Source organism: Prionailurus viverrinus, chromosome A2, assembly GCF_022837055.1.
Source record: "Prionailurus viverrinus isolate Anna chromosome A2, UM_Priviv_1.0, whole genome shotgun sequence".
Lineage (NCBI taxonomy): Eukaryota > Metazoa > Chordata > Mammalia > Carnivora > Felidae > Prionailurus > Prionailurus viverrinus.
In genome coordinates, this window is record NC_062562.1 from 72,307,283 (window position 1) to 72,328,568 (window position 21,286).

General features: G+C 45.3%; 1 protein-coding gene across 4 annotated transcripts in view; it reads left to right on the top strand.

Annotated features, from left to right (window-relative positions):
* Positions 1-21,286, top strand: part of GLI3 (GLI family zinc finger 3) — a 279,910-nt gene that overhangs the window by 59,878 nt on the left and 198,746 nt on the right. The window contains exon 1 of one of the 4 annotated variants that reach the window (XM_047849883.1): positions 4,886-5,003. The exons of the other annotated variants lie outside the window; for them this stretch is intronic. The gene's annotated coding sequence lies outside the window, so the exon portion shown is untranslated. Of the gene's footprint in view, positions 1-4,885; positions 5,004-21,286 lie in introns of those variants that run through there. 4 annotated transcript variants of the gene reach the window in all.

Genomic DNA, 21,286 nt, shown 5'->3' on the forward strand with positions numbered 1-21,286 from the left:
GTGATACACATTTTTGTACTGACTTTTCTGGAACTTTCTGTTCCAGAGGAGAGAAGTTGCGTAGGTGGCTTCTGGTCCACAATGACATTTGCCTGCTGTCTTTGGCCAGCATCCTCTCAGCTGGGCCGCAGCTGGGCCCTCCTTGTCCACGGGCCCAGGGGCAGGGCATCTGCTCCATGCAATTGGTCTGTCCACGGGCCCTGGGGCAGAGCATCTGCCCCGTGCACTTGGTCTGTAAGTTGCACAGCACCTGAAATCTGTTTTAGCCCTGATTTGAAAATGCGTTTATCCAGTTCTGTGAACAGCCTTCGAGCTCCCTGAAGGCAGAGCTGTGTCATATCTGTCTCGGTGCTCCAACATCCAGGCCAGTCCCTCACATGGCAGGGTGTTAAGAATGTTTATGGAATTGTGCGTGACAGTGCGCAAATAAAACCTCATCCGAAGTTATGCGTTAGGCAGATATGAATGGTTCTGGAGCAGGGTGGTGGTGATGGTTGTACAATATGTATGTACTTAACACCACTGAATTGAATGCTTTCGAGTGGTTAGGACAGTAAATTTTATGTTGTGTATTTCACCAGAGTAAAAAAAAAAAAAATTGGGGGAAAACGTAAGGAATTAGGCACCCCACCAGGACATGATGCTCTAGCGTGGTCTTGTTTGGGCACACCAAGGCCAGGAGGCACAGAGAATTTCTATTGAGGGGCTCAGTAGTTGTTTGTGTTGGTTTTCTGTGATTAAAATGCCCCTTATTGGGGTGGCTGCATGGCTCAGTCGGTAAAGCATCCGACTTCAGCTCAGGTATTAATCTCGTGGTTCATAAGTTCTAGCCCCGCATCGGGCTCTGTGCTGACAGCTCAGAGCCTGGAGCCTGCTTCGGATTCTGTGTCTCCCTCTCTCTCTGCCCCTCCTCCACTTTGTGCACTGTCTCTCTCTCTCTCTCTCTCTGTCAAAAATAAATCAAAACATTAAAACAATTTTTAAAAAAAACGCCCCTTACTTGTCCCTGCTGATCTGTCTATGATTTTAAACTCGATTTTGAACTTGATTCCCTTTGCAGTTTGGCTTTAGTCCCTGCATCCCCTTGTTAAACTGCTTGCTAATGATCATCCTTGCATCAAATTTGACATTTGTAATTTCTGCATTTTATTTTATTCCAGAATAGTTAACATTCAGTTTCAGGTGGTACAAGTGCTCTCCTTAATCCCCATCACCTATTTCGCCCACCCATCCCCCACCTTCCCTCTGGTGACCATCAGGTTGTTCTCTGTAGTTAAGAGTCTTGGCTTGTGTGTCTGTTTCTCTCTTTTTTTCCCCTTGCTCACTTGTTTTGTGCCTTAAATTCCATACATGAATGAAATCAGACGGTATTTGCCTTTCTCTGATTTCACTTAGCATTATTCTCTCTAGCTCCAACCATATTGTTGCAAATGGAAGATTTCATTCTTTTTTATGGTGGAGTAATATTGTTATATACATATGTATATATATGTATGTAGGTATGTAACATATATGTAAAGGAATATTATATAACATCTATATATAACAGGATATAAATAACAGTATACATACATAATATAGCAGAATATACATATATATATATATATGTACACACACACACAATATTCTTTATCCATTCATCTATCAGTGGATACTTGGGCTGCTTCTATAGTTTGGCTGTTGTAAATAATGCTGCTAGGGGTGCATGTATCCCTTTGAATTAGTGTTTATGTATTCTTCAGATAAATACCCAGTAGTGTGAATGCGGGGTCATAGGGTAGCTCTATTTTTAACTTTTTGAGGAGCCTCCACATTATTTTCCACAGTGGCTGCATCAGTTTGCATTGTCACCAACAGTGCAAGAGGGTTCCTTTTTCTCCACATCCTCACCAACACTTGTTGTCTTTTGTGTTTTTGATTTTAGCCATTCTGACAGGTGTGAGGTGGTATCTCATTGTCGTTTTGATTTGCATTTCCCTGATGATCAGTGATGTTGAGAAGCTTTTCCTGTGTCTGTTGGCCATCTGGATGTCTTCTTTGGAGAACTGTCTGTTCGCTTCTTCTGCCCATTTTTTAATTGGATTATTTGTTTTTTGGGGTGTTGATGTGTATAAGTTCTTTATATATTTTGGATACTAACCCTTCATCAGATGTGTCATTTGCAAATACCTTCTCCCCTTCTGTAGGTTATCTTTTAGTTTTGTTGATCATTTCCTCTGCTGCGTTGAAGCTTTTTATGTTGATGTAGTGCCAATAGTTTATTTTTGCTTTTATTTTCCTTGCCTCTGGAGACATATGTAGAAAAATGTTGCTATGGCCTATGTCAGAGGAGTTACTATGCTCTTTTCTAGGACTTTTGTGGTTTCAGGTTTCACATTGTGGTTTTTAATCTTTTTTGAGTTTATTTTTGTGTATTATGTAAGAAAGTGGTCCAGGTTCAGTCTTCTACATGTTGCTGTGCAGTTTTCCCAACACCATTTGTTGAAGAGACATTCTTTTTTCCCATTGGATATTCTTGCCTGCTTTGTTTATGTTTCTACATTTTAAAGCCGCAGAAAAGTGGAACTGGAGATCATGGGTCACAGGCTTGGGTCCTGGTGTCAGAAGGACGCTGCCATTTACTATATCTGTTCTTTGCCTTTTTGCACTTGGGTCTCCTCACCTGCAGGCCGGTGATGGCAGTGGACGTGGCCTCATTTTGCCCCCTTGTTAACCTTTTCACTTTCAGTGCCCCTGGCTTCCGGAGGACCCATCACGATGACACCTTCCTCTATGTTTGAAGTCCCGGGAGTGGCCTGTATGTTTTTGTTCTTTGAATGTGCCGACCTCCTGTGCCCACCGTCCCCCCGGTTCTCTCTTCTCCCAGCGCTGGAATCTCGAGCTGTTTCCCGTTACTCAATCTGAGGGTCCCCTGGGGACTTTGCTGACCCCCTCCACTTCTGCTCACCCCCACTAGAGTACAGGCTCTGCCAGGGGCCTGTAAGCTCCCAGAGGGAGTACAGAGATGGTCCCATCGGCCCCTGGCACAATGCCCTGTGTCACACAACAGGGCTCAGTAAGTAGGCAAATTACACGGGAATAAACACAAGTGCCCCCGTTCTTGGCCCCTTGCAGTGTTCACTTATGACCTGGGTCCGCTCCCGTATTTTAGTCTGGTGTGTGCTTTCTGTGCAGTATGTTGGCCGTCACCTTGAAATTCAGGGAAGGGTTTTACGGGTGCCCAGGGGAGGGCAGAGCCCCTGCGCTCCTCCTGGGCTCCTGGGCCCTGCCGGCTTTCCCAGCCCCTCCAGGCAGCGGAGCTCAGGAGTTGGGCTGCAGACCTGGCGATCGATATGCTGCCTTCAACTCAGGTCCGGAGAAGAGCAGCACAGCTCGTTGAAGATTCGGGAAGTGGTGCCTTGGAGGAAATCCTCGCCAAATTAAGTTTTGGACCTTTTCTTTTTCTCTGTAGCCTAGGGCTAAAGAAGCAGGTTGTCTGAGACCCTTGAAGGGTGAGGAGGCAGGCTGTCCCAGCTGAGTTCAGACCGGGGCTGGGAGGCTGTTATTTGTACAGCTAACTTTGGGCATCTGTTTGCATGAATTCATGTCTTGTTCTGTTTCTTCTGACTGAGGAGGTTTTGGGGCCAAGCTGGGCCAAGCACCTGGAGAGGGAGGGAGGGAGAGAGAGAGAGAAACAGAGAAACAGAGTAGTGTATGGGCCTGAACAGGATTTGTCAGAACCTAGGGGCAAAGCAGCACACAAAACTGTGGAGGCGGCGTTCTCTGGACCTCTGCTTGGAACCCAGCTCCTTCTGGCATCTTGACGAATCTCTGAGGATATCCTTGGGTCAGCCCCAACATATGTGGGGTACGGGTAATGGGGTCTGAGTGCACATTAAATCCAGTAGAGATGGGGTTTCATGACAGGCTGGCTGGGACATCTGACACTTATTGGTCACCATACCTGATTTGGATGACCTTGCTGGCTCACCCGTGTGGCTGTCCTCCTCCATCATTCTGTGTGTGACGTGGAGCTCGGTGGACAAGTTCAGACACGCCACAAATGACAGTAGTGCTGAGGATTCCCTGGGCCCAGGCTTTGTTTCTGACTCTGCTGTGTGACCTTGGGGAAGTTTCTTACCCTCTCTGAGCTTTGGTTTTCTCCCTGCCAAAATAGGAATGGTTAAGATTGTGGTGAAGATTTAAGGAAATCAGTGCCGTGAAGGGTTGCGCACAGCATGGCATTCACTAGCTTCGGATGTCGCTGTGTTGTTATTCATCTTAGTGGGCGAACTTACTCCCACAGGTTTTGCTTTTCCACAGAAGTTTGCAAAACTAAACTTGTTCCCTGCCCGCAGAACGTTTGTAAGGGGAACTGCCGTCACCTCCGGTTTTCAAAAGGAAGCAACCGAGGCCCAGAGGGCTGAAGTTTGTTTCCTTGGCTCGCACAACTGGACTGAGGTGCCGAAGGCGAGCATTTGGGGCGGGGCGGGGTAGGGGGGGGGATTGGTCCCGTGGACTTTATTCGCGCTCGCGTCACCGCCAAGTGGCAGCTAAAAACATCGATCCCTGTTGGTTACAGACCCCGGGGGAGGTGGATGAAATGCCACACGCGCGGTGTGTTTTTTGATCAGCTAGCCTCAAGGCCTCTCTTGGAACTGAAAGGACTCACAATGGGTGCGACTCCGAGGGAACCGGCTGAATTTCTATAAATCAGGCAGCAGAGACATCCCACACTCTGCCGACAGAGCGTCTGCAGCGTGGGGTGAGAGGTTCTTCTGAGAACTAACATCTATAGCACGCTTCTCATGTGCGTCCGCTTAATCCTCGCGGCAAGCCCGCTGCTCTGCTCGCGCCCGCGCCTCCGACGAGGAACCGAAGCTGAGTGCAGAGAGGGGCGGGGCCTTGAACCCCGGCAGCCAGACTCCACGGCCCTGCTGTCACCCTCTGTGCGGCCCCAGGGAGGGGGCAGCGGACGAACACAGTTCATCAAAAACGAACAGAAGCTGCAGATGAAAGAGGAGGTCTGTGAACATGTGAAGGCTTTTTTGTGTGTGTGAACCGAGACGGGCTTCAGTTATGCTCTATGTGTCGGTGAAGAGGCACCGTGAACTCCCAGGTCGGCCGGCAAAGGGCCGATGTCTGAGGCTTTGCTCCGTTCCGGCAGCTGGTTAGCAACACGGAGCCGTGGATGTTTCCAGGGGAGGAAATGAATACACAGGCGTCGGGGGTGAAGGAGGCCAAGTGCGTGGAGTCGGCCGAGAGGTGGATTCAGTGGAAAGACGGACACAGAGTGTCCTCTGTAGACGCGATGTGGAACCGGTTCCCAGGGAGCTAGTCAGGAAACCAGAATCGGAGGGTCAGTTCCCCAATTTCCTCACAGATGAGAGTGGCCAAACAAAATCTGCAACTTTGAGGGTGGGGGAGTTTACCTGGTTTAGGTGGAAGAAGGCAGAAAAGAAAAACTAGGTGCCCAGGTGTTAACAGGTGATGGGCATCTTTAATTGATTTTCAGTGTGATAAAAATGCCCCCCTGAAAGTTGGGAGCAATTGGAATGGTTGTGTATTTTTATTATACTCTGACTATGAATGCCCTTGGCATATTTGCCAAGTTTTACCCTGTGGAACACGTGAAACCATCCTACGCTTAATTTTGTTTTTAGTCCGATACCATCAGGAATCTGCTTTGCGTTGTCCTTTTGGTCCTTTGGAAGAAATCTTAAGTTGGGATATTTTGTAGAGTTATCACAGTTGGCCAAATATTTCTGTAATCCCTCAACACGTCTCAGAAACCAAAGCCACGTGGCAGTGGCCAGGTGCGTGTCCAGTATGTAATGTCCACACGTATAAAGTTGTAAGAACCGAATGGATGAGCTCTGCTTTTGTTCTCAGTGACAGCTTTTACTTTTCTCCCTTGTCTGCCCTGGGTCCCTTCTACTTTGGAGAGAACACAGGCCCTTCTTGAGGCCACTGGCTGTTATTTCAGTTGATAGTGTTCCTGCAGAATTACCCGAGGTTCTTTCTGCTTTGGGGGGACCAGTGACTCAGAAAACCCTATGTGCTTAGGACAGGAGCCTGGTTTGGAATGTTCTAGTCATTCTTCTGGCAGGTCTATTCTGGTAGGCAAGTGAAGAAAGGGAAGGAGAACAGGAAAAATACAGAAGAAACGTTGTTGGAGAATATTATTCTGTGTGTTGACGTCTAAATCAGAATAAGTCGGGGCAGCTTTACACAAAAGCAAAAATGGACCGCAACCTTGTTACCCCAGGTCTGTGCAGGACGCTCATTCATTCATGTCACTAGACTTATTATAGAGACCACAAAGGTAATACTAACACAGTTTAAAAACTCCCTTTCCAGACACTAGAGCCAGACTTGGGCCTTAGAAGTAAGTAACTTGGGCTGTGCAGGAACACACGAGGGAGGAGAGCTCTCAGAGTGTGTTAGACTGTTCTTGCCCATGTGTCTGTCAAGGGCAGCCCGGCTCACCCAGCCTGGTGCTCATGAAGGCTCTATCTCCCCAGATGAGCCAGGCTTCAGGCATTTCAGGAGCCCCTGCAGTGCAGCTGCCTGTGGCACGATGCAAGAGGAAAACCTAACCATTGTCACGACAGCTTGACTTGGCAGGAAGATAGCGAGGGACCATCAGTAGGTGGCTGACAGCGGTCCCCCCTCCAAAGGGCAGGGTCTTACCAGAGGCGCTGCTGGGGTTGGGGAGGATCGCGCTCGTTGGCCCGTGTCTTGACTGGTTGTCTGTCTCGCTCTGACTGCCATTCCCTACCAATGGGGTTCTGAATAGGGGGCTTCATCTCTCTGAGCCTCGGTTTCCGCCATTGTACAATGTGCGGTCCTCTTCACAGCTCACAGGGCAGCTGCAGGGTCCATGCAGAGCTCTTCAAGTGTCCTGTTAAATGCAAGCTGCTAACAGTAAGTGAGGACTTGTGTTACCTTTACTCCAGGGTAAATCTCACCTCTGCTGCTGAAGACTCTTCTCCTATCCTGGGCAGCGCGTTGGAGCCCAGGTGGGAGGGCAGACCGGGGGAGTTGGGATGTCTGAGTGCTGTCCATCCCCGGAGCTGCCCGCACCACCCAGCGAGGGAGCCTCCGGACAGGCTATGACCCAGGACGGCGGTGCCGAGGATGGTTTTGAGGCCACTTCATCTTTTTAGCCCGTTAAGCGTTTCCGCTTCTTCATTTTACCATCTAATTGTGCTGATTGATAGAAACGCAGTAGTGCAAACTCTCCAACTCCGGGGATCCTCCGCGGTGGCCGTCCAAAGTGCTGTCTATCTTCTGTCCTACAGGCCCATGGTGGGGCAGTGAGGGCACCTAGGAGATCCACCCAAAATGAGCTGTTGGGACCTGAGCAGCATGTGTGAATCCTGCAGGGGTCCCCTGCCTCATTTTGGAGCTGTTCACATGATTTTATCCTTAGGGTCAGTGTGAGGGCACACTGTGCTTAACTTTTGTGGGTAAAAAAAGAGACATTCCCCCCTCGCCCCCAAAACATCATTAAAACATAGGGGAGAATTCCTAGTAGAAATAGATAAAACATGGTCTTAGGTCTTTCCTTTATTTTTCTAGTATCTAACCCCTGTGTGGATAATGAATGTCCGATGTTTTCTGCAGTGGGAAGGGGAATCCTCAGGAGAGTTCAGTGCCAAGCATCGGCATACCTTTGGAAAAAGTACCTTTGGAAATTATAAACTCTCATGTTGTGAGAAGCCCCACATCCCAGAGCCTTTGATGCCCAGCCTCTGTCCTTTCTGTCTCACTGCACTTTCTGTGTCCCGTAGCATTTGATGATTATGGTTTTCTAATAGCAAAGCAATACTGAATGTAGAAAATATTGAAAAACATAGCAAAAGAAACTAAAGTTCACCCTAATTCCGCTACTCACATATGGGTGAAAATTAACATTTTAGCACATTCCCTTCTAGCCTTTTTTCTACACATGCATATCTTCACATCGCTTCCCCATCATGGCATAGGAGTTGGAAACTCTCCTGTCTAATTCCTTCCGTATGTGCTTTGACTCATGATCTCCTTTTTCAGTTCTTCTTGTCGGAAAGGATTTTTAAAATCCTAAGGTTTTCACATACAGAAGCCAAAAACATACTGTTTTGTGAAACGCATGACACAGTTACTTATATGATAGAAAAGGGCACAAAATCCCATCCCATCCAGATTTCTTTAAAAAAAAAAAATTTTTTTTTTTACGTTTATTTGAGACAGAAAGAGACAGAGCACAAGTAGGGAAGGAGCAGAGAGAAAAGGAGACACAGAATCTCAAGCAGGCTCCAGGCCCTGAGCTGTGCGTACAGAGCCCGACGCAGGGCCCAAACTCACAAACCGTGAGATCATGACCTGAGCTGAAGTCAGACATTTAACCGACTGAGCCACCCAGCCCCCCCCCTTTATTTATTTATTTATTTATTTATTTATTTATTTATTTATTATGTTATTATTATTATTATTATTACACATCCCATATTTCTGAGCAACCTTTGAGAATTTTGCAATCTCAACCAACACTTTTGAATCTAACACTTGTTCCAAGCCAAAGTGAGAGGCTGGACAGAGTGATCTGACAATATAGTGCCTAGAGCTGCAGAGGGTCAGAAGAGCTGGAAAAAACAATGTGAGTTTGCAGGGGAAGACATTGCCATTGCAGTTTTTCTAGAACTGTGTGATTGCACGCAGAATGATTAATAAATAGCCGTGTGCTGAGTCAGCTGGGTGTTAGCTGCAGGGAGGAGAGACACATGAATCCTCACAGGTTGTATTTTGTCTGGGGAATCAGGGTTAAACTGGGCATGAGCTCAAAGAGTGTGTAATACCTCCTTCCCACCCCCGAGGGGGATTTAGGAAAGGGGAAAAAAAATGCTCAAATACTTGATTGTGGCAATTGCGGTGAGGGTTCTGGCATCACTCTTATTTACCGCTAACTCATATTTCACAAAGACCAAGAGCTCTCTTAAAGAGCCATTGCGCTCTGTGTAGGAAATGGGTAATATTTAAGCCTGAGATAGCTCTGCAAAGACCTATTTCTCTCTAAATTAAATATTCCTTGAAGGCTTTTTTTTTTTTTTTAATTCTAGAAAAATGTGAGAAAATGCAGCAAGTGGAAGAGAATAAAAACCACTCCTCATCGACCGCGCAGAGATAACCACCCCTGTGACCATTCTGGTCTACGCTTCCTTCCTGGCCTCCCACCTCTCCTCTCTGCTTATTCCTCTCCTATTGTTGGGCCATTTAGGAGTTCCCTGCTGTTACACATAGCATTTCAGCAAGCATCCTTGAAACCAAGACTTTGCATGGAAGCTAAATGACTCCTTTGGATACGTACCCAGCAAAGGGAGTATTGGGCCATCTGGGATAGACATTTAAGACTTGTCACACAGGTCACCAAACTGGTGGACAGGAACGTGAGAGTACTCAATGTACTGCTTTTACCCTGCTGGCAATGTTGTTTTCTCCTTTACTCACTCAGCCTTCACCCACTCTTCCTAATTTGGTAGCAAGGCCAAAAAACAAACAAACAAAAAACCAGTGTCCTGTTTCAGTGCTCACTTCCTTTATTATGTAATGAAGTTAAAAACTACGTCTTATTTTCTCCTGGTGCATTTAAATTTCTTCTTCAGTGAACTGCCTGTTCATCCCTCCCACCCCCGCCCCTGCCTATTAGGGAGTTTTTTGTTTTTGTTTTTGTTTTCTGTTGCAGAGTAACACTTTTTTAGATGGTGTGAGTTTGAATGTATTTGTATTTTCTAAGTGTTTATTTACTTATTTTGAGAGAGAGTGAGAGAACAGGGGAAGGGCGGAGAGAGAGGGAGACAGAGAATCCCAAGCAGGCTCCGTGCTGTTAGCCCAGAGCCTGATGTGGGACTCGAACCAATGAACCATGAGATCACGACCTGAGCCAAAATCCAGAGTCAGATGCTTAACTGACTAAGCCACCCCAGTGCCCCTGAGTGTATTTGTATTAAGCCACTTGAAATACACAGGTGGAAGTGTCATATTTAAGAAAGAGAATAGCACTTGGGAATGGGAGCACATGAGTGGAGTCTGAAGAAGAGGATGTTTAGAAACGGTTTGGAAGTTTTTCCCACTTTCCACTGAAGGAAGGATGCGTGTAGGGAAGTGCACATGTCGTAGATTTTCACAGACCAAATGTACTTGTGCAGCCGGCACCAAGCCCCAGAAACCGACCACCGTAAGTACCTCTGAGCCCCCTCACCCCTGACTTCTACCAGCGTAGGTGAGTTGTGGCTGTTTTTTGTACTTGGTACATTTGTGTCTGGCGTCTTCCCTCTTGCTCTACATTATGTTTGTAAGATGCACCCCTCTTCTGGGTAGCTGTAGATGTCCGTCCACCTTGCTCTGTAGTATTCCTTTGTGCGCCAATGTGTCACGATGTGGCTCCTTTCCACTGCCGACAGGCATTTGGCAGTTTCAGATTCTTGGTTACAAATGGTGCTGTTGTAAATATTCTAGTAGATGTCTTGGTAGCCCTGGTGTTAGATGGCATTTTAACCAGCTTCATGTGTCCACATGCCTCTTCGGCCCCCCTGCACCTCTGTCTCTTGAACAGAAAGTAGAAGAGCAGCGTGAACTTGCATGGACCGTGTTCTTGTCCTGTCTTTCCACGGAGTTCCTTTTGGTTAGGATGAGAGTAATGAAGTTCTCTTAACAAGGTACCAAGGACTGATCTAAATTGTAGCTAATGGCTGTGGGCTTCAGGCTGGCCTCTCATCTTTACGTGGAGAATTACATTTTCTGTCCTGTTATTTTCTTCTTTGTCAGTTCTTGATTCGCCCCAGTAAACTTGAAGGTTCAAATGGTCGTCAGAGGAAAGAGTTTATTAACACATTGGTCTTACAAGCAACTTGCCTGGGTTTACTGGTTTAATGAAAACCACATCTTTGGGGTAAGGAGTTGGACTTAGGCCATGTGCGTGCATGAGCCGAGTTTGAGAGATGGACCAAATCTAGATCACATTGCTGTGTGATCTTTTGGTAGAATTAAATAAAAGGCATTAAAAAAATTTATAGCTGCCTTTTACCAGCTTTATGTCTGATTTTTTTTCTCTCTGTCTCTAGATTCTTTGGCTGACATGAGTTTTGAAGTTCTGCCACATTCACTTATCAGCCTGTGGCAAATGCAGTCCTCACCAGAGAGAAGATGAAAGACTGAGAGTTTAAAAAAAAAAAACAAAACCCATGTGCTACATAAAAATGCCCTGCCCTTGCAAGGAACTGGCAGTTACCTTCCTCCCCTCTGCTGCCCCCTCTCTCTGTACGTGGAGGGAAAGGCTTGTTTCTTAAATTATTATTCTTTAATCCGTCAATTGTGTGTATCTCTTTAAAACTTATCAATACCTTCTGCAAACACATCCAACCCGACAATTCAGTGTCTTGAGGAGAGCCAGGTATTTGTCGGTATATTTCCAGTTGTATGGGTATCTCTGTAAACTACGAATCACTCTACACTTCTCTCATATGCGTGGCTACATTTTCATCTCCCCAGTGACTCCCAAGAAGCGAGTATTGGACACATGACAAATCTCCACCTTGAACAGGTGAAACACCGATGTTGGGAGGGAGTCCCTTGGTAGAACAGTATGTGTCCTTTGTCTGTTTGCTTATTTTCACTCTCATTGCTTTGGTGTCCTTAATGTTTTATCTGCCATCAAAGGACACTAGCCTTAAATTGATGAACAACAATAATGATGTTCTTCTAAAAAAATTTTTTTTAATGTTTATTTATATTTGAGAGAGGGGGTGGGGTGGGGAGAGGCAGAGAAAGAGAGAGAGAGAGACAGAATCTGAAGCAGGCTCCAGGTTCTGAGCTGGCAGCGCAGAGCCCGATGCGAGGTTCGAACCCACGAACTGTGAGATCATGACCTGAGCCGAAGTCAGATGCTTAACCAACTGAGCCACCCAGGCGCCCCCCAACATGATGTTCTTAATAATCTGGCAACAGTAAAAGGAGCACAGATAAGCAGAACCAGCCCCTGGAGAAATGGTGCCATAGCTGATTTCCTTCCCTCTCTCCCTTCTTCGTCACCCCTCCCCTGTTTAGAGCTGTGCTTCTGTTTCTGGCATCTTGTTTCTTGGGGCCCCATTGCCGGACACCCCCCCACCCCAGGCCCCCTAGAATCCTTTCCTCTTTGGCCTTCATCCTGATCAGGTCGATGCTGCCACCCCCCTTGGAAACAACACGGTAGCAGCAGCAGACCTGCCCGGTCAGGACCAGACAGCACCTGCTAGTCCTTCTGCATGTCAGTTCCGGATTCACCCCCCGCCCCGGGGGGATTCTCTAGTGCCTGTGGTGTGCTTGGTGTGTAAGAGAACCTGCAGCAGCTAGATGCAGCCCCTGCCCTCAGGGAGCTCACATTCTAGGGGTTCTCCTGGCAGAGATAAACAAATACGCAGCTAGTTATGAAGAGTGGGAGAGATGCCCTGGAGGCATTGGGCAGGAGGGGTGCAGCCTCAGAGGCTGGGGAGGGAGGAGGCTGAAGGTGGTTCCTTGTGCACAGAGCCTGTATTCAGGCCAGGCAGCTTGGGATTGATTGGTCTTGTCGACCCCTGGCTTCCTGGAAGGTTTGCGAGCAGAGGAGAAGATTTTTCGGCAGTGCATCACAGGAACTTGTAACAGTGTTTTGGTCTTCGGTACTGCACGTTTTTCACTCTTGGAATTAAGATCAAATGTATGAGATTTTAGGATTCACGAGATACCTGTTTCCCAGCATAGCGTATTTTTTCTATGGTTTGAAGCTCCTTTGCCAGACCGGGTTCTACGTCTTTGATTGAGTTGTTGAGAATGTTGCGATGATCCGTGACTTTACAGAATTCACTTGTTCACTTTTAAGGAGATTTTTAAGTGTTCTTTTCCGTGGTCAGTATGGCAGAGCAGTAAACAGGTTCAGGACTTGGTATCACCAGCGGCTAGTTTTCAATGAAACCAAGGCCAGCCATGGAGTGAGTGGGGAAGGAGACCCCCAAATGCACCAGCCTTATACAGTTTTTAATGACACGATAAATTGTGCGACACATTTCTTTTTGTGACCTGATCAGTGTCATTAAGCTAGTCTGTGGCTTCTGTTTTCTCATTTTTTTTCAGGGTTCATGTGGAAAAATGGGTTTTTCTGTCTTTGGGTTTTAGGAATCCGTATTTCTGAGGGGGTTATTTTAAAAAGTAATTAAATAAAAATCCTCCCAGCCCCCCATGAAAACCCTGATGCTCTTGCAAATTATTTTAACTCCCAAAACTTTCAAATAGGAACACAGCAAGACAGTTCATGTTGGATAAGGAAATATTTTACTAGCACTTTTGGTGGTTTCTGTGGTTTCTGTAGGGGGTTGCTCTAAAGCAAAAGTATTCAACAGATTCAGTATACCTGCCAGGGAGTGCAGTCTGTTGAATAGGTTTTAATTCTTCATCTTTCATTATTGCTTTCTCTTGCACTAATAAAACTCCTAGAATGTGGAGTTTAATTACTTAAAAAAAAAGAAACCTCTTTGTAGACTCTTTAAATGGATGGAAACACGGGAGCATACAACCATAGTTAAAACCTCACCTTTTGGGGCCACCTGGGTGGCTCAGTTGGTTAAGCGTCTGACTTTGGCTCAGGTCATGGTCTCACAATTCATGAGTTCGAGCCCTGCGTCAGGCTCTGCACTGACGGTTTGGAGCCTGGAGCCTGTTTTGAATTCCGAGTCTCCCTCTCTCTCTCTGCCCCTCCCCTGCTAGCTCTCTGTCTCTGTCTCTCTCTCAAAAAAAACATTAACACTTTTCAGAACTTTGTAGTACAGGGTATGTACAGGATATTTTTAGCGATGATTTTTTTTTTATAGTTTTTTGTTTATTTTGAGAGAGAGAGAGAGAGAGAGAGAGAGTGGGTGAGGGGCAGAGAGAGACACAGAGAGAGAGATAATGCCGAGTAGGCTCTGAACCATCAACGCAGAGCCTAGTGCAGGGCTGGAACCCACAAACCATGAGATCATGACCTGAGCCAAAATCAAGAGCCCAGTGCTTAACCAGACTGGCCACCCAGGCCGGCGATGATTTTTGTTAGACCGATTAAAATTGGGTAAATGAATTTACAGTGGCCTGGATATTCACATTTTGGAGCCATTCAAATTTAAATGATAGAGAAAGACAGGTACTTAAAAGTTACTTGAATGGAAGCATCGGTGCAGAGAGGAAGCCATTAAAACGGCCAAATGACACTTCTTGGAACGTTGCAGACAACTTCAGGAGTCCAGTGCAAGCCATACAAAGTCCAGACACTGGTGGTCAGGAGATCTTAGGGTTTGTTCAGTGGTTCTGATGTGTACAGAAGACAGATGGTGTATCAGAGGGAGGCGGTGTTGGGTCCAACAGAGATTTAGCTGGAGAAAAGGCAAATCAGAGGGAGGCGACTCTAAGAAAGAGGCGAGCTGGTGGCTGGGATGAGCATCCCTGGTGTCAGCATCGGGGTATGTGGCAGTTAAAAAGTACTCTTTAACGTGGCGCAAAGAAGGAATCGAATGAGAGGGAAGGCAGGTGGATAGAGGTCAGCGCCCGTCTCGGTTTTACTCCGAATAATTTATGAGGCCTTTGGCAAGGAAGACGATTGCCTGAATACTTCAGAAAGAGGTCAGTATTGCCCAGAAACAGTGTTTGGATGGAATGCCGTAATTTGCGAAAACTGTTGCTGTTTGGCAGGAAAAGATGGGTTTGTGGTGCAGATTTGAAGACCAGGTGGAAGTCGAAAAAAAAAAAAAGCGTTTCCTTCTTCCTCTGCTGGACCGCTCCTCCCAGGGAATCCAGCACCAGTAATGCATAGGAAGGAAGACAAATAAAATTGAGCTTCCTTTACTGTCGCTGCACTACTTAAGAGCCAAGGGGAGGCAACTTCTCTTGAGGCTGAGCCGGGACCAAAGTTGCGGTGGTTGCTGATGTTCTGCTCAGCGAACGGAGAACGCAATGCTTTTATAGGGAAGGCTGTTACATTTGCTAGCTGGACCTTACTGGGACATTTTTCCCCCTATAAATTATAGAATAGATGAAAGAGACCCAATAGAATTAATAGAATTGTCAGGCACAATAAAACTGCCTGGATGATATGTTTTGGTTGCTGTCTTCTCCAGCTCTTCCTGAAGACTTGAGTCGAAGTGTTCCAGGCAATGAGACGGCAATGGAAGACTTTGCATGCATGGCTTGGCAGTAAAGTTAAAGCTTTTCTGCCAAGAAGTACGAATTTCCACTTGTGTCAGCAAGATGTGAATTAAAGAAGAAAGAAAAGTGCAAAAACAAACAAACAAAACCATGCAGACGCCCTCAAGGCCAAGGTGGACTATCTTGGAGCATCAGAGCCATTGCTAATACTATGGTTGAAGGCGTCCCTGAGGGGTTAGGTGGGGTTTGGCCAGCCTTCTTGACAATCTGAATTAGAGTAGATTCACCTAAGACTTTCCCAGACGTCCTCTAAGAAGGTCCCCGGGGTCTGGACACCCACCCTCACACCTGAAGAACTTTTTCCTTCCAGTAGCCGTCTCTCAACTCCAAGTTAACTGTCCACCTGTCCATTGTACCAACGCCGTGGCTGTTTTCTCCGGCAATGCCATGTCTAGGAAAACCACAGTCACAGGAGCCACAAAGGCAGCAGCCTTTTGTTTATACACCTCTCGGAAGGTCAGGTTAGGTGCTGGGGCACACGGGGACCTTGACAAGGATGCGTCTATGTGACTAGAGTGCAGAACCGCCAGCCCGAGCCCGTGTGTGTTCTTTGTGTTCTTTGACTCAGCCAGACCTAAACCCCCTGGACCCAGTTTTTCATGCAAGTTGCAGAAACACTGTCTGGGAACCCTGACAGCATTTGCTGCTGCATCTGGTCAGGAGAGCCCCAAATTTGGTGGGACTAGGAAGTCTCAAACCTTGATTCTTGCGTGAGCCTTCTCTATCCCTGCTGGCAAAAGTGCGCGCACTCTTGGTGGTCCTGCTTTCAGAAACCGGTCATGAGGGAATATATCTGGCTCAATGGAGGGTACTTTTCCTGGTACTTGGAAAAAAAAAAAAGGTGCATCAAATAGCTTGTTGTGTGGGAAATGAGCTCTATCCCCTTTAACTTCCAAGGAGAGTGTGTTGCTTTTGACATAAATGTGTACTTGTGTGTTCCGTGATTGTTCTTGAAAAAAGCAAGCAGAGCGAAGACAACTGCAGACATACGCTAAGCTGGATAAGAAGGCCCACCCTTAATCACACGCTCCTCAGACTGTATATTTGAAATTCATTAGTTCTCTTGGCACTTAGCACATCGAGAGGGGAGACAGGAAATGTATTCTGTCTTCAGGTTTACGAGAAAAGCCTGAATCCTCCTTTCACTAACCATATACGTTGTCAGGGCTGGAATCATGGGGGACTGATTTCATCCCCAGCTTTACTGACTTGTGATTTTGGGCGAAGGTCACGTGTCTAAACCTGATTCCTTCATCTGTAAAATGGGGGTGATCCACCTTAGAGTTCTCTTAAGGTTTGGAAGCATCAATTCAATACTAAGTTCTTTGAAAATGGCATTGCCGTATTTTGTATGTTTCCCAGGTATGCCCCATCATTTCACTGGTGGGTGTTCCTAGCATGTCCTGAGACAGACAGGTAAGTCAGGGGATAGCACATGCTTCCCATTAAGGGCCAGCTAGTAGCGATTTCAGGATTTGTATAGACCATTTGGTCTCTCGTCACTACTCAAGTTCTGCTCTTGTAGTGCAAAAGCAGCCACAGATGATATGAGAATCCACAGACTTGGCTGTGCATTTGTGGACGCTGTCATTTGAAATTCACACACTTTTCATGTGTTATAAAATACTCTTCTTCTTTTGATTTTTCCAGCCATTTAAAACTATAAAATCCACTCTTAGCCCACCGGTGTACAATAGCGGGCCATGAGTGTCAGCGGCCAACCGTCACCCTCAAGGAATTTGTGTACTCTTTTTTAGTAAATATCATCCTTGGAGAAACAAAAAGTGGTTTTCTTAGGAAGGTTCAAGTGTCTTGAGTCATCTTTGAAAACCAAGTAGAGAAGAGAGGAGTCTTGTCAGTGCCAGTTTCAAGTAGGCATGCTTTGTAAATGTTGATTATGAGCCTGACCCAAGGTACATCAAAGACGTAAGTGAAAGAGATGATCAGTTGTAATTACAAGTCATTATCTTGAATCTTGTTCTGAAACAGCAGAAATGCTACAGATGTGTAGCCTGGCTCTTGGTAAAGGTACGCACTGGTTTGCTCCCAGGCAGGCGGGTGGCGGGGGGGGGGTGGATTTTGGAGCACTTTTCTGCCTCATCTCATGCAGTAGGTTGGTGGAGTGGACTGGCGTATCATTTGATATAAGGGGAAGCCTTATATCAGCCTCCTAGCTTCTGGCCCGGGGCACTTGCAGCCCACCCCCCTGCTTTGTGTTGCTATCAAACAGATAATGAGGGGATTAGTGCTGGTGCCTGGCATTCATAAATGCCATAGTTTATATAGATCCTTTTTGATATACTCTTTAACCCTCAGAAGACCCTGGCAAGTACGAGGGGCAAGTTTTATTTGCCTGTTACATAAGGCAACTGACAGTCTGATATATTTCAAGTTACCCTGGGTCACACACCGATGAAGGGCTGGAGGCAAGTGTGGGACGTTCGTTTTCTAACCCTTTTTATTACACCGTGCTGCCTTATTATACGACATGGCTGTTGATGTCATTAATCCCCAAACATTAAAAAATAAATTGAAAAAGAAATAACATCTTGCCCCGGTTCCAGCCCCTGGCAGTGATTTTTAAGTGGAGAGGTTTGTGTTATGAGAATTTTTGCTTTCAAAATGCTACACGCACCTCCTGTAAAAGGTTGAATTAAATGATTTTATTTTTGGTAAGTGGCCCATGTAAGTTTATTATTTATTTATTTTGCTTCTTTTTGCTTCAGCTCCTTTGGCTAAATGAAGCACTGCTGTATTTTTATTGCATACCCTGTCATTAAAAGAAATTGAAAAGACGCTTGTTAGTTTTAATATTGCATGGATGGAAATATATCTGGCACTTTTAGGAACAGTTACAATTCCTAATAGTGCATTTTAAGAAGTAGTCTGGTTTTGTTCTTGATTAAAAAAGAGAAAACTTTCTTAAATTTGCCATAATTCGATAATCATCTTTCGTTGGGGAGAAGGTCCCTGCTTAGTGTGTCGCTGATTTTATTGACTCATTCAGCGTTCCTCTGCAGCCTGTGGGAGGGGAGTATGCTCTGGGGGCGGCGTGAAGGGCCTTTCATTTGTTGGTAAATAATCCAAGCGAAGCTGCTTCCAAGCACCAATTTTCCCCCTTTCTCCATAAACCATATGCTTCTTTAACTATTGGACATCTGCCCCCTTCCATAAACTATGTACGGCTTTAACTGTTGGAGCTGTTGTTAATTTGAACACAAACCAAGTACTCAGACTTTTTCTTGCATCCAGGTCTGCAACACAAGCCTACAGAAGACAGTATTAAGTATGCCTTTGCAGAATTGCTAACTATTCAGAACCCAGAAACACTATGGCAAGATAACGGGTCACTTGATTGCAGTCTGAAGTATCTTTTCCTGATACCTTTCACGGGGAGAGGTAGAATAGTTTTCACAATGACCGTAATCTTCCCACATACATATAGAAAAATGGGAAGCAAATCAGTGTTCTAAGGGCTTTGCAGTAGAGACTTTGCAGTAGAGATTTTGCAGGGGTTACTAGTCATTTACAATAGATGGGAGTCATGCCGATTTGGCCACTTACCTGAAGTATGACTCCAAGCGGGTTGCATAAACTTGCTAAGTAAGCCTCAGGATGTTTACCTGAAGAACTAGGGTGATGAGACTGCATACTTGTTGGGCCTGTGAACATTCAAAGGGATTAACACAGACGGAGCACTTGCACACACCCCGGCTTTTAGTAAGTGCTCAGTAAGTGTGAGCACTAGCCATGGTAGTAATGATTGTTTAAAATGCAGTTTCCCCTCTATACCTTTCAGGCGTGGCCTGGTGAAAGCTGAGTTACCAAGTTTGGCAGGGAGGGAGGTTAGGGCATTTGGTGTCGTTTGGGAGGCACTTGTGTATAGATATGGACTAATTTAAATAATCATATAATTTTAGGGGCGCCTGGCTGGCTCAGTCAGTAGAGTGTGTGACTCTTGATCTTAGGGTCGTGAGTTCAAGCCCCACGTTGGATGTAGAGATTACTTCCATCAATCAATCAATCAGTCTTAAAAAAAATAATCCTATAATTGTAAATAAACAAGTTTATTGAAATCTCTGTACAGCTCAGTGTCAGTGTTAAGAGTTATTTACTAGGTGTACGAAAAGCCTGCCAGGCACTTGGATTTTAAGAGGTGGAATAAATATTTCAAAACAAGACTTCAGGAGCTACATCTGTGGGATAATTTTTGAATCTGGGTGAACTTAATTTGGACTTCTCTAGAGGTTTATTGTAAAGGTCATACTTACGATAGAAGTAAGAGTAAACAAACCAGCTGTTTCTGCATTTCAAAATGGCGGGAAATACAGAAACATAAAGAAAAAAGTAATCCACAGAGACATTTTCATGTTGTTTTGGTACATTTCCTTTAAGGGTTTTTTTTCTTTTTTTCAACTTAGGAATTTTGTGTGGAAATAACTATACATTTCTTTTCCTCCTACCATTCCTTCCTCCAGAAATTTGGAAGCATGGTAGTGGGTGAGTGAATGGGCTCTAGATTCTGTTTTGGCTCTGCCATTGTCTAGCTGTGTTTTCTTGGACAAATGTGCCTGAGTTTTTGCACATGCACAAATCGCAATCACGCTTACCCCTTAGGATTGGCATAGAGGGCCTCGGAGCAGTTCCTGCCAATCAGTACAGTTCTATTCTGTGTTCATTAAAATCCTTGCATGCATGTAGTCAATGACCATACGCCATCAAATAAGATAATGGGTATTTGGTTAATGAGTTTTCCTTATAAATAACACTATGATGAACAGATTTGAACATAAATCATTGTCTTCTTTGCTAATTTTTTCCTTCAATATATCCTGGAAGTGGAATCACCTGGCCAATTGTGGAAATATTTTAATAGTGTGAGAAAATGAATATTTCTCAGTATTTCTCCTCATACTCAATAATATTGCTCTTACAGTTTTACTGGAATGTTCCCAGTTGTTTTCTGGATGTAAGTTTTGTGTCGAAAGGACGAATGTTCCTTTAGGGTAGTACTTCGCCTCCGTTGTGGTCAAATCCAGTATGCTACCTATTTTTATACAGACCATGGGCTGAGAATGGTTTGTTACATTTTAAATGGGACATGTGAAAATGATATGAAATTCACATTTCACGATCCATGAATAAAGTTTTATCGGAACACAGCCATGCTCATTGGTTTAGGTCTTATCTATGGCAGCTTTCATCCTGTAGCAGCAGAGTTGGGTAGTTATGAAGTTTGTAGGTCTATACAAACTTGAATTTTGGACCAAAAGTCAAATTTATTTTTTATTTATCACTGAGTAGGGAGGTCCGGTAGCCAAATACTTAAGTGTGGGCTTTAGTGTTGTCACTCCGTGGGCTTCAGGTTCTGCCTGAGGAGCAGCTGTGTGATCTGGGTAAGTAACCAAGCTTCCCTGTGTCACAGTTTTCTCATCTGGCAAATAACGGTGCTTTTCTAATCAAGTTACAGTGATGACAAAGTGACACAGGCAAGCATCGTCCTTCCAACCTCATAGTAAGAAAATGTAAGCTGTTATTAATTAGCCAGTGGTTAGTAGATTTAAGTTGGCAGGCTTTTGAGAAAAGAGACTGGTAGGAAGAATGAGCGAAAACAAAATTACTTGTATTTTAGAAAGGTAGATGAATTTGGTCTTCAGTTTCCTTAATTGCTCTTACTGGGACTTCTTAAAAAAATGCATTTCCTTAGTGTTGGGACGTTAGGTTCTCCTGAATGTGCCTAGAAATCTGAAACAGAGGCAAAAGAAAGGTCTGACTTGTGTCCTGGTTCTCAGTCTCACGGGATAGTTGGTGTCCACCGTGCCCAGTTGACCGGGGGAGCGGGTACCAAAGCATACTGTGTTGGCTATGACCAAGAACATGTGCTCTGGAGAGATTAGGTTTTGTGGCCCTTCCTGCTTCACTCCTAAGATGGTATCTGAGCCATTACTTGAAAATGTTACACAAACTTGCCGACTTTTATGTCTGAGTGAAGCAGGCCGGATAGGCAGTCTCCTGCCTTACCTATGGTAAAATTGTAAAGAATCCAAACGCATTTAATTTGCGTTTCTCAAACACACATTTC